At 43.6% G+C, this 14,617-nt stretch overlaps 1 pseudogene; it reads left to right on the forward strand.

Moving 5' to 3' along the window:
• The first annotated feature begins 3,796 nt into the window (after positions 1-3,796).
• The window catches only part of LOC144773804 (uncharacterized), a 50,448-nt pseudogene continuing 39,627 nt past the window's right edge, over positions 3,797-14,617 (forward strand).

Here is a 14,617-nt window from a genome sequence, read left to right on the forward strand (position 1 = left end):
AGGGAGAAGAGAGCGCAGCCATGGAGGGCACAGCAGCTGACCCTTGAAGTACGTCCTGCCAGATCAAGACTGCGGTAAGAGATCAGTGTGTGTGTGTCCTTGTCTGTGGGCCACTGACTTCTAAAGTTACTGCAACTGTTCTCTAGTGGCAGGCCGCAGGCACCGGGGACGGCACCTCTGCCAGTCCGACATATCAGCGACACAACGACGAGCACCCATGCAAGTCTATAAAATATAAAAACCCTAGACCTGCCGCTCCTGTAAAGAGCTCCCCTACCTTTATAATGTGGATACAACTTTAGCTTTTCATGAAAATGCATTGTTTTGCATGAATGGATGTCAGCAGGAAACTGATATTTTTACCCACGTCAGATAAATGTTGCATATTAAATGCATAGCATCTGTAAGTTTCTTTTGGTTTCATCTTGTCCTCCGTTAATTATGGCAGCAAATGAGTGCGTCTTGCCTTCTAGGAAAAACTAGGCCGGTTAAGTGAGTGATGTTTAGTTGGCATGATGGGGCTCTGCAAGAGTGACCGCTCGCCCAGCACCGTGTGAACCCCCGCCCCAAACCCCCCTTCACATGAACCATCTGAACGGCTGTATACAACCCCTATTCCATAAAAGTGACTTTATGTTGCTGTAAAAAAAATGCGTCAGAGCTCTCGTCAGGAGACAACAGCATCTTGCACTACACGTTCCCCTGCCATACTGCCAATGAGTAGCAACGCAACTACTGACCATCACACTCAAAGTGTGACAATTCTGGGGCTGAATTCTTTGTGTGTCCAAGAGTTGTCATGCACCAATGAAAATGACAAAATCACTCTTGTGAATAATGGAGTTCTGACTGGAGCAAGAATAACGTTTTGTTTAGTGAGTTTTCACGAAAGAACATGAACCACGCATATTATCAAAACTGTATTTAATGTGGATTAGCTGTCAATTACTGCTTTTTACTAAGTTAGTGCCAATTCATTTCTGGTGCTTTGAGCAGTTTTAGGATTTAGAGTTTTTCGTTGCTCAAATGGTTGCGATAGTTGATATTTATGTTTCCCTTCTCTTCATTTCTTGATTTTACTCGCAAGAAAATGTCACTCATAGTCATTGAATGTCACTCATAATTACGATGAAATTATGAAAATGACACACATAAGCAATCTGAAACCTTGGCAGCCCAACAATTGATTTATGCCGATGAGGCGAGCAATCTTCGGTACTTTTCCCAGTAGACGTATCAACCACCATGGGTCAGAGTTTGCCGCTTTATCTCGGTGCTTAACAGAATCTGTTCTTCCACTCCCTGGTGAAGAAAGAATGATGACCTGAACACCTGGCTCTCAGTACTGGTCGTGTCTCACCCCAGACGGAGCGTGGCTTCCACCAGCCTGCGTGGTAGTTACCAGCGTGGGTGTTTTACTGCATTCGGCGACACGTGAGTTTGTGATTCATAATAAAAAATATACAAGGCAAACTTAAAAGTTTACTCAGAATGAGTACATCCAATGAATAAACACAAACGTAAAAGCGCAGACGGTACCAGGGCAAATTTTTTGCCTAATGTGCACGTAAATACAAATGTTGCATTACAAATGCTATAGGTGTCACATTTGCGAAAGTTATAACTATTGGCATTGTAAATAACAAAGCTATTAATTTAGCTATTTTCAAAACCAACACATAAATGAACATTTGGTGAATTACCATTAAAATATTTGACTTTTTTACTAAGATATTATTGTACTCTTTTATGCAAACAAAATTTAGATACTGCATAAATAATTTAATAAAACATATTTTATATGTAGCTTTTTATGTAAAAAAAAAACTATAGCACAAAGCAAAAAACAATTGCCATTTACAATGCTAATAGCTCAAATTTAAATAATGCGAGACCTATTGCATTGCAAATGCTTGTTATAAATGGGAACGACCATCGCCCCTCTCCATGAGTCTGGTACTGGGCCACCCTTCAAGATGTCATTTAGAAGCGCAGAAATTACAATGCCCCAATCAGATGGATATGCACGCAAAAGGTCTCCTGGAAGCCCATCCGGTCCTGCAGCTTTCCGTGGTGCCACCCACTTGATAACCTTCTCTACCTCCCGTGCCGTAAAGAGCTCAAGAGTGACATCCCCTAGCGAGAGGGTGAGTGCGGCTGGGTCACTTAGGGGCCCTTCTACCAACGAGTATAAGGCCCGAAGTGTTTTGACCAGCTCTGGGGAGGGATGTTACATGTCCTCAAAGTCTCATCAGGTCTGTTACGGGAGCCCACCAGATTTCAAAACCCTCTTGTGTCCCTACTTTTACTGGCAACCAGTAGGTCCGCCCAGAATTGTTCCTCCCATTCGTTCTTGGCAATTTGGATGGTCCTAGAGTAAGTCTTTCTGGCCTCCCTGATCTTAGATTGTGATTTGGATTTGACTGCCTCTACCAGTCTGGACTTAATCACCCTACATGTGTGGGTGTACCATCCCTTAACTTTCACTTGCCTTTCTTTAGTCCCTGGTCTACTTGGGTGAGCAGTGAACAGATTAGTTAGGGCCTCGGTAAGGTCGCAAAAAGCCCCACAGGCCGCCCCCACCCCTCCCGTAGTGGTCCCCAGATTTAATTGTGCTTGGGCTAGGAGATGGGTAATTGCTGCAACCTTCTCCACAGAGAGGGCGAGTTTCGTCCACTTTATTTGTCTCCCACAAAGTGATACATGCGACTCGCCCAGATTTGCTGTGGAGGAGGGAGCAGAGCCTCCCCTGCCGACTAACCACCAGGAGACCAGAGTGAGGGAGAGTAGGTTGTGATCGCTCTCTACTGAGGGGACCACAACCATGTCCCTCAACGAGTTCCACAAACACACATCAAGCAAGATGTAGTCTATTCTTGATGTGTGATTGGGCCTGTTGTAAGTGTGGGCCCCCCCCTTGTCCGATTCTGACCTCCCGTTTAGTGCCCTCAGGTTGAACTCCATACTTAGGGTAAACACCTGCAAGGCTACCTCTGTCCACCTCTTGATGGGAGCTATCTCTAGAGCGGGAAACCCCCTCCTAACATCCTCTTCCTCCTGGTCCAGGGAGACGTCCGAGCCTAATGGCTCGAACGTACAATTAACATCACCAGCAACCAGGGTGCATGCCTTGTATGGAGTTGATCTTAAGAGGCCCTCCAGAAGTGCAATTGTTGGGGACTGCCTTCCCCCCTTTGTGCCTCGTGCATAAATATTATAAATATTTAGAATGGCACGGCCCCTGGAGTCCTTCAAAATAATATTAAGGAGGTTCATGCAACCGGTCTGGTGCTCCACTATCCTACAATTCAATGAAGCAGCAACCCAGATGAGGAGGCCACCAGAAGGTCGTCCCCTCCCTGATTCTGAGCAGGGTAGGTAAGTAATGCCAAATGTAAGTGCACCCTTTATATAGTTTACCCTAATGTAGGCCCTATTACATACTAGGGACTTATAGGTAGGTTTAATACCCCCCTACCCTATAATCTACTAGGGATTTATAGGGTAGTTCATGCTAAATGTAAGTGCACCCTTTTATATAGTTTACACTAATGCATGTGTGTTTTCACTTGAGCTTTCAACTTAACACTGGGTCTGGTTAGGCGGAGCCTTTAAGACTTATTGGGCTTTATAGAAGTTCTTCTATTCCACTATGGCCAGGATGGATGAGGGGGCAGTCCAGTGAGTGAGAGGAAAGTAAGCGCCTGAAATGTTTTATTTTCTTCTTTGAATACAGTATGAATATACAAGCAAATGTGTTGGATATTTTACAGAGTACTTTAAGGGAAAAAACGCAATGTCTGATTATGAGTCAGGCGAAGGTGCTGCAGAGGAATTCTTCACATCGCATAGCGAGCTATATTCGGATGCAACATCCACATCGCAGGCAAACTCCATGTGAGAGCCACCCAAGAAATTAGCAAAAAAAAGTGCTTTGTGAATTACAGACCAGAATGGGAACTTTCAAACCGCAACATCCGCAAGGTATCAGAAGATGTGTACAAGGCCAGGTGCAACCTCTGCAATAAAGACTTTTCCGTTGCCCATGGAGGAGAGCGTGATATCAAAACCCATGAGGCTGAACACAGCATAAGAAAAATGCCTCAGGCAGGGTGAAGATGGCCACAATTTCATCTTACCTGCAACCAAGCTTCCAGCCAGAAGTATCCAAAGTAAGTCATTGCTTGCTTCATCATAATGTGACATAGGCTTTATGTAATTCTTGTACACTCTTCTTGCTTTGTCACACTCTTAAGACTCCCAAACTGAATAGGCGAGCCATCTAACAATTTTCTGTTACTTTCTTTAAATGTGCAGCAGTGTTTACCAAGTCAGGTTGCCTTTACCGCGCTGTTCTCGCTCTGTTTATATTAAGAGCACATCATAATTGCTTTTGGGTTACCAGCTGACACTTTTAGTTTAAATTTGCAGTTCTAAGCCCCATTATGGCCACTGTTTTCTTCACCAATGGAGATTTTTTTTGCGTGCTTATACCTTTGTGTATTCTTTTTTTACATTTTAGGTCACAGTTGCAGAGGTGACTCAGGTGTACCATGCTGTGACGCATCACATCTACAGCTCCCTGGATTGTGCCATCAAGCTAAGCAAAGTAATGAATCCAGACTCCTCCATAGCGATGAAAGCATCTTGTGGCCGCACAAAGGCACCGAGCATCACTGTGAATGTGCCTGCACCCCTATCGTTGCTGTGAGCACAAGAAGACTTAAAAGATGGATGTTTTTCCGATTGCAGTGGCGCCTCAAACAAAGGTAATATTAAACTCTACCCACTTTAGTTGCAGCACTTTAATTTCACCTCCGGTGTGGCCTACACTCTGCTGGATTTCTACGAGCATGCAGCAGAGACTGCTGCAGCTATTGCACAGCAGATCACAACAAAACGAAATAACCATGGTTTGAAAATAGAGTTCGTCTTGGCATACTGTGAGGACAACGCAAGTGTCGACTATGGACGACATCATTCTGTGTTCCAGCTTTTGAAGGGAGCAAATGGAGACATTCTGCCTGCAAACTGTTCTGCCCATAACCTGCATAACTGTGCTAAACAAGCTATTAATGGACTTTCAATGGATGTAGAATCCTTTGTTCTAAAAGTCTACAACCATTTCTCTTCCGCAAAGCGGACAGCGGAGTTGAAAGGGTTTTTCTCTTTTGTGGACCTAGTGTGGCAGCCTTTGTTTCGGGAAGGCCCAACACGGTGGCTCACATTGTTCCCAGTCACTGCGCAACTGTTGAAGGGCTGGACAGCACTAAAATCCTATTTCCTTTCCCTTGGGCCAGAAAAAACACCCAGAGCAATATGGGATTTTCTAGGATTGAAAGTGGGGAGGCCGCTATGCCATTTATTTTGACTTGTACTTATGTTTGTTGTCTATTTACTCACATACTATTGCACAACTTAATTTGTAGTGTCAGTAAAACTTGCCCTTTGTCCTGAATTTTGACCCTCCGTCCTGAATTTTTGTTCTGAATTTTGACCCTTTTTCCTGAATTTTTACTCCCCGCCCTGAATTCACACCCATGCCAATTGGTCACCCTAAACCAAAGTGTGTTTTATAATCCTTAATATCGGTTGCAACAGATGGGTCTACTATAAAAACAACCTGCTGGTGGCAGGTTGGTAAATTCAACCCTTTATGAATGACAGCAAAATTGGAGACAGCTGTCAGGTACTATTAGGAAACAAAAGTTGGGATGTCAAAGTCTTCTAGGGAATCCCTTGACCAAGTATGGCCAGTGCGAGCCCTCGATTTCACATTGCAAGTTTCAAATTACCATCATTGGCTTCACATTTCTATCTTCAAAATAGAAAGCCGCTCAGACATCATTTGTGACAGATGTGCCATTCGGATAATAGTCCTTCACCACAGCTCATTGCCACATACATACAAAAATACACATTGCTTTTGTTATGGTGTCCCGTATCGCTCTCATTTGTGTTCCTTTCCCTTACACTTTTTTTAATGATTTATCATACATGGAGAATGTTACATTGTGTGCATTTCAAACTCGTTCAGTCTTCTTACCTTGAAGGGCACTGAAGCTTTCCATTTCAGTTAAAGGACTGCTTTTCTTTTCAGTGTGCAGCACACATACGGAGCTGCCCTTGCAATTCCGCTACATATTACGCTTCACTTAAGAACATTGCCACAATTTTAACTTTAGAAAAACAGACTTTGTTTCTTATGTCCCATAAAAAGAAACACACGCATTTCTTTTGTTTTCAAAATTGAATGCCGGGTGGGATCTATAAACAATGGTTGGTGTCTGTGAGAGTTTTGCGAGTAGCGTGCATCATTTGCTCGCAGCTTTTGTGATGCGAGGGATAGGCAGCGAACTTAGAGCACTTTGCAGAAAACTTTGCACGCAGGCAAAAACTAACATAAAGTGATGGTTTAGGAACGTGATCTCATTTGGGCAGTTAGCATCCATATAACACTTCATTGTTAGAAACGGGAAGTAGGCTGCTGCTTTCCTCAGACCTCGGCTTGGTGGCCGGAAGTTGTTCGTATTACCATATAGATCTGTAGTCAATTCGAGTCTCTATGCTTATGTTTAGAGCTTGCTCAATGAGTATGGTAGAATACATAAAGGTGCTGTAGCAAAGTCAGCGCAGGAAAGCATGTTGTTTTCAGCAGATTGAGCAAGATTGTGTACGTTCCATGATGTACTATTAGGAAGTGATTCTGGAAGAAAACATTGAGTAAAATGTGATTTCGCGTGAGCTCGCATAATGCTTATCCAAAGCGCATTGTAACGTTTGATACCTGACTCCACCCATGGGCTACTGCTGTCCTCCCAAATGAACGTTAGGAGCTATGGAGGAATTGTTTCTATTCATACAATAATTCGTAATTTTGTACATAAATTGGGGCAAATCATCAAGGGACGGCGATAAATAACGCAAAGCGCGCTTAGCGCTTTTTTATTTATCGCCGTCTATCTCTGGAATTTATCGCCCTGGTAGCGCGTTATTAACAACGCGTTTCCCCAGGGCGATAAAAATTCCATCGATAGTGGGGAAATCACCATTTTGCAGGGAACATCGCTGGTCTTCCAGCGATGTTCTCTGCAAAACGGCGATAACCTTGCCGATACGACCCTGTGGTCGTATCCTCTTAATCCACCCCCAATGTTAGGGATAGGTAAGCCTGCATTTTAGCAGACGTTAGTTTTTGGCGAAAACAGCGGTTTTCTCCAAAACTAACGTCTGCTTAAATGCTGGGGCAGCCTTGTAAATATCGCGATGTGCACATTAGCTATATTTGCAAGGTTGTACTGCCCAGTGACGCCCACTTTTCATCTCATTAGAGATGCAAAGGTAGGCGTCGGGTAAAAGGGTGCTAACATGCGCTCATGCATGTTAGCAACCACTTGTAAATAGGGCGAAAAGATTATCTCCGCTTTTTTTACTTTTAAAGTAAAAAAAGCGGAGATAATGCCCTTGTTAATATGCCCCTTTTTTTCTGCACTTCATGAAAATGAACACCTTTTGGGATATGAATAAGCTTCCATTTTGTTGATATTGTTGGGGAAAAGAGTGAAATAGGGACGAAGCTCGATGTCTTTCAAGTGTATTTACTTCACCTGATGAATTATTCATTTTGGTATTTACACGCAGTATGCAAGTGCCTGGTTACTTATCGGTAAAACTCATTGTCCTTAGTCCTTACTGTCCTCGTCACAGGCACAGGCATTTCAAGTAGGGGAGAAAAAGAGGAAGCGGAGTGGTAATTCCACCTACTCTATGGATGCCAAAAGCACGGGCCTACTGATGCAGTGTATTGGGCCAACCCTCTTACCATTCGTCCTCTGATGGACCTTTTATTTTCTGACTGATAGGTAATGGAAGTTAACATTGCATCAATCAATTTCAATTAACGGTGTGATGGAGTGTAGACATTATCTAGCATCTACCTTTATCAATTTTCACCCCAAAAAATCATTACGACAAAGTTTTTACCTGAAGAGACATGTTAACCTGCTAAGTCAAAAACGTGAGATCAGGGGGGAGGAGCTACGACAGCAAGCAGGATGGTCTCATAGTCTCCCGGCTCCGCTGACCTCCGTCTTGCGCTCCAAGATCCTGTCACTCATCCTGATTTCCTGCCCCGGATCTGTGTGTGTGAACTAATCCGCACTCCGATGGTGTGATCCCGGGTTTTTTTTTACATTGTGGAGCTTAGTAACGTGGAGGACCGATTTGTGGCCTAACCCAGTCTGGAAGCCTGGGTCTCGAGTGCTGGCTTAGCCGGGTCTGAGTTGCACAACAGCGGACTGTTGAGGGCGGCAGGGTCCGGTCTCTGGAACTTTCGGGAATTTTTGGATTGCTTTGCTATCATCTGCAGCCTGGTGTTGTGTTGGAGGTGAGGAGACGAGTGACGCACGGTGCGGTGTCGCGGGGGTCCCTGACCAGGAGGCCCGGCACCTGCATCGCCGGCGCACCTTGGGTTGGAGTCTCGTCGCGTACTAATGCATACTGACGGTTGGTCCCTCACCGCACAGTCCTGCTCCTGCTGATCTCACCCCGGAGAAGGCGCCTCTCCGTGGGGACCATTATGCCTGAGGAAATATGGAACCAGGCGGAGCAGGCCCAAAGGGGCCCGTCATTGCGGGAGGTGCTGGCGGCCCTAGAGGCACTTCAGGCGACTGTGGCAGCTCAGACCTGCGGCCTGTTGTCGGCGGCAGGTGGACTTAAAGGACTGAGACCGGATCCTGACTCGATGCCCGAGACCCGGCAGCCAGCTTGCCTCTTGATCGACGCCCCAGTGGCGCAATTAGACCCAGTGCTGGAAGCTGTGCCTGCCCCTACAGAAGTGGATCTCCTTGAATGGGCTGTGATCGGTGACTTAACTAATTTTTTGGAATCCCGGTTTTGCAGCTGTCGGAACATTCAACTGCTGTCCCTATCCTGGAACCTTTTAATTGGTACTGTGCACTGTTTTGGATTGTGTCGAACCCCCTCCCCAGTCGGTATAGTAAGATGGCGGATGTGATAAGGCCTGGCTTCGGAGAGGGGGAGGGACATCGTCGGTACCAGCTGCTTACTTTGGGATCTACTCTTCTTCTTCCATCTACTGAACTATGTTCCGTCCACTTCTATGTATCTTTTGACATTTTGATGATGGGGCTTTATTCGTCTGAGGGACTCGGCGAATTCGATCGACGGGGCCAAGGCTGAGACTGTTGTTTGGGTTGTTCATTGTGGTGTTATCGGTAACGGGACTGCTTCATTAGCTTAACGGAATCCGGGGCAGGGCTGGTGGTTCCCCCCGGGATGTTTTCTCAGTTTGGACTATTCAGATGTGACAGGTTCGGGGGGACCCCTTTGTGAGGGCGGGGGGGAGAGACCGGGAGCACGTAGAAGATAGCCCTCCTCCATTTCCCCTCTTTGGGTGGGGTTTAATTTCTTTCTGTCTTTCTCTGGGTCTTTCTATATTTCGGGTCTCAGTTCTTGGGCGACAGGCACGCTGCTGGGGGGTAGGCCGTAGTCATCTGCAGGGGTGCAGGGTGGGGGGTTGGGGGATGGGTGTTTTGTTTTCGTTTTATTTCTAAGGCCTTTTTTCTTCTTATCTTTCTTTGCCCTTTTCTTTTCTTTCTTTCCGGGTCAGTGTAATGGGTTCAATTTTATGGCCATCTCTGCTGTTTCATATGTGCCTCAATTCTCGCGATGTTTCGGTGCTACTGGACGGGCATTCAGCTGGCGTGAACTGTATTTGTACGCTCGCTTACCATTAATGATATGTTTTAACGCCGCTGACTTACACGAAGATGATTTAATTGTGGACATATGCTATTTCGCCCCCCCTCCCATTTTTTCGCAACTTGAGATATTGTATGGCACCTGATCCTTCTATCTTATATTATAAAATGGAACCTTTTTATCCTGTTACCAACTTGATATGTTTACAACCAGTACGTATATTGGACGTGGCGAATCTGCTCCCCGGGATGCTGAGTCTGGGTTTTGATTGTTTTATTGTGTTGCAACTGCTTAGCGGCCGGCCCTGGGGGTTGTCGGCCCGTGTTTGTACTTGGTTGAATTGTCAAATAAAGGTTTTCCCAAAAAAAAAACAAAAAAAAACCGTGAGATCACATACTGTAACGTAAAAACATGCAGAGTTTTATAAAATGATGAAACGAAAATGTAAACAAAGAGAAAAAAATGAGAATTTCATGTATTTGCATTTACGTGTTGAGAAGATGAAAAATAATGTTAACATAGAGAGTTTCCGAGATAACTTTAAAATGTGCATTGAACATGAAATGCATACATGCATAGTGAGATTAGTGAAATACAAAGAATGGTTCTTATAAAGAGAATTGACATAGAGCGATATTGGGCTTTTGTAACGTTTATGAAAATAATATATGCATTGGAGAGTGTCACGTTAATAATGTTGCTTGAGGTGGTAACGGGCAAATAATGACTAGAAATACATTTTTTGTAGTACATAATACTGACCTATATTTCATGTAGAAGACTATGACTGAAATAATGGAGAAAGTTAAATGCATTTACAAATGTGTGATTTATGATTATGTTAAAACGACAGTGATTCACTTAATTTTTCATGTAGGACTCAAATGCTTTCCCCTTCCTACTCTAATGTAAAATCATGTGAGGTAGTCACCCAAGCCATATGAGAACTTTCTGTACAGTTTCACTTCTGTATTAGCTAACAATGGACTCACTTCTCACTAGAAGCCTGTTTGATAGAATTATAGCAATACTGTAGCTCCCCATTGCCCGCCGCATCCAGTTCAAAGCTTTGATCCTGGCCTTCCGTGCCCTCAACGGGTTAGGCCTGGATACTTGAGAAAGAGACTTAAACTGTCCCACTCTGTCAGATCTTTGAGATCGAACAGCCTACGCCTCCTGGTGGTACCCAGATTTCGTCGTGCCAGGAGTGGGGGCAGAGCGTTTGGCGTAGTTACAGCTAAACTTTGGAACAGCCTCCCACTGGATCTTAGGTTCATTGATTCGGAGCCTCTGTTCCGAAGTAAACTAAAAACTTGGTTGTTCACCATCCCATAAGCCGTTAATTTCTTCCTAGCTCGCAATCTGTAGCGCCGGGACACCCCCGACGGGGGTAGCTGTGCACTTTATAAGCTTCTTAAATAAATAAAATAAATAAATAAATAAACCCAGGGAAAGGCGCCTGGGAACGGACGGACTATGAGCAGAGTAAAGTTCCACCTTCTTCAGTGGAAGTGACGAAATGCTAACCAAATGGAACATAATGAATCTTAAAGAAATTTGCAAAAAGGATTACTTAATTCTTCCAGATTTGTATGATTTACTGATCACCCCACACCAGCCCACTGTGAGTGACCAATGAAACCCCATGGACTGATGAAATTGATACGGTTAGGGGAGTAAACCAGGAACATTTTAGAGTATAATTGCCCCATCAGAGGAGTCGTCGCTGGCTGGTTGTCATTTCTTCTTTCCTGTCTGGCATGCTGTTGGACAGACTTTTGATCCCTATTGACTTTTTTATGCCCCTTTCCATCCACACTGGGTGGAGTAGACTCTAATGAACTGAATTTGATCTGACTGCGACCTCAAACCTGTGCTTTGCTGGCTGGTAAAGTTGTGCGGGAAATAAACTTTCGGCTGAAGGTTAGCTGACTCCTGCTGTGGCACACTGTGCTGCAGCTCAGACTTGACATGATTTATCCAAGGACGGAATTGAAGTGAACTGCCTTGCTATGGTTTGTATAATTAATAACTGAACCTCTAATTTATCCCATGCTGTCCACAGGCTACAAACTTGCTGTTGAAAATGATCTGTGCTGTGCTGCATGGCTACTTGTAATAACCATTTTTTCATTAAATCTGATCTTGAAATGCATTTCCTGACCTGTCTATGGAACTTGAGGCATTAGATGAATGTTTTTCATGACTTCTCTTTATCGATTCTGTCTCATTCTTTTAGTCATATTCCTTGTCTCAAGGCGTTTGTATCTGTGGATAAGAAAGGTTTTGTTTTAGGTTTATAGGATTATGTTTATGATAACAATTATCTATTCTAGGTCCTCATAGGATAATTGTGTACATTTTCAGAGTAATCTAGTCCCTATCAGCTCAACAAAAAGATCCATTGGAGGACCTTAGTCCAAGAGTATCAATGAAAGTCATTATTAGTTTGAATTAAGTTTGTAAAATGGGCCTAGTGATTCAGAGGTTGTTGTAAGCTGGAAGGAAAATCTTTTAGGCTTTGCGCTGCACCAAGGATAACCCATTTGGCTACACAAAAAGGACCATGAATCAGTAACTACAGTTAAGAAAGTTTATTACAAATTAGCAATCAAGTTAAGGTACACAGATCTCAGCACCATGCATGAATAACAACTGGGAAACCCAACCTCCTAAAGAAGTGTAGGCGTACCTGTATTAAACAAACAATACATTCAGTCACAGAAATACAAAAGACCAGCAGTAATATCTGGTGCTCAGAGAAGAGCAATATGCAAAGAGAGGGACAAGGAGGGCTTATAGGTTCAGCATACGTGCTCCTCAATCAATGTGAAGTAACAACAAACGGGTATGCAGTTCCTAGAAAGAAAATAAGGAGGACAGGTCGGTAATGAACTGAGGAATCAGCAGGGGGTGCTTGATTGCTCTGGAGCAAAAGCCCTCACACACCGATATGGTTGTCGTGCTTCATCATAGGGCATGCTCCTCATAGGGCCGGTGCTGCAATGCCTGACGGGGACCTTTAGGGGGGCTCTTCGCCGGAGATCTTTTCATTTTTGCCATTTGTTAAATCTACTTGTAGGGGCTGCTAGTGTAGATTGGTGTGAGTGAAGGTGTGTTAAAATTGACTAAATGGTACCCTAACAGTTTAAAGAGGTGGTCCTCTTGTCTGAGGAAAATTATAATGAAGCAATTAATAAAACTGATGTATTATAAATGTATTCTACTCTGGAGTTGCAGCCGAGTCTTGAGGGCGGGACCATCAGCAACAGGAGGAGTGGTGGGCACAGGGCACTGTAAGTGCGCATGTTGGTTTGGCCGGCTGTCTTCGGATGGCCAAACCGACATGCACATTTGGATATCTCCAGGCTGTTGCTTGGAGATATAAGCAGGGCTCAGGCTCCCAGTGCCTCCTGACGCATGGAACCAGCCAGCTCCGCCCAATCCCAAAGCTTCTCCCATGCTGAGTAGTACCAGCATTAGAGTAGTATCTGTATTGGCGCAGGGAGGTCTGGGAGCCTGTGTGAGCATCTTTGGAGCTGAAGAGGCAGCAGGCATCAGGCTGTAGGTACTTTTTTTATCTCTGTTCCCCAGCCTGGCTCACCTCTTTCCCCTTCTGCCGGCCGCCACTGCAGAGCGTCCTAATCTACACAGTGGTAGGGATCAATATACGTGTGCATATTCAACACAAATTAATATAAATTGTCAGTACCTTAGATTCATATTTCTTGAGGCATAGAAAAACCTTAAATGTATACGTGTAAGTATGTCTAGGAATTACGTTTCAATGCAATATATGAAACATTAGTGCACACCTTACATAATTTGTTATTGTTTCTAAGGAAAATATACGTTTATTAGGTAAGGATGGTTTACTCATCAAGTCTCTAAAGAATATATCATTTAATATGGTTAAGGCACACAGTATGAGTACATTCGCTAATCCTACAGTGACTCCACTTTAATAGTGATGTCAAAAGCAACACTTACATTAAAGTTGATAGACCACACAAGAAACGTGCTAAGTGCATGTTCATTGTAATGAAATTGTGACGTGTTAAGGTGTAACCAAAATTACGCTGCACCAATCACCCCGATGGCGAATCAAACCATCACATTAAGATAAGCATCTTTCTTATCAGATTGACAAATCACAATCTGGTTGTTTTCATCATATTTCCTCTGGATCCCTCCAGAAACTTTATGTAATTGTAGTATTTGCTCGGTCTACCTTCTTCTTCTACGTCTGCTCTCTTTCTCTTCAATCCTTTTTTTACTTGTGCACTTTTGTATCCCTTATAATTTACAAACAAGAATAATTCACAAAGAACAATTATCACAAAGGGTTTCAAAATGTTTCCAGCAATTCCACTTCCTAAGTTTCCAAACTATCTGCCTATAGCAGAGAATCCATTTCCTATTGCTTACTAAGAATCTGTTGCCTCTAACCCTTTCAAATCTTTCTTTAAGTCAGTAATGTTCTTAATATATTTCTTCAAATCCATACTTTAGTCTGGAATGTAAGTACAGCATTGCTTAACTTTTAACATCTGGCAGACTCCGCCCTCATTCGAGAGAAGGACTTCTAATGCAAGTCTATTCTGCAAAACCAGTGACCTTATAGCAACCATCTGAGTATCTAGAACTAAAAATACTTTTGCTGTACTAGTAGGCAACGTATCAACCACACTACAAAGCTTTCTAGTCTTATGCAAATTCAATATCACTCCTACAGATGGTATTAGACCACTAAAGATGTCTCCTATAATTTCGCTAGCACTTTTCTTTGTTCTCACATGTTGTTCATCTAATGAATGAACAAGTTGTCCTACGTGATATATCTTCAGAAAAACTGTCCCCATGTAACATGTTCCATACAATCTCTTCGGAAACC

The sequence above is a fragment of the Lissotriton helveticus genome, chromosome 8 (assembly GCF_964261635.1).
Source record: "Lissotriton helveticus chromosome 8, aLisHel1.1, whole genome shotgun sequence".
Lineage (NCBI taxonomy): Eukaryota > Metazoa > Chordata > Amphibia > Caudata > Salamandridae > Lissotriton > Lissotriton helveticus.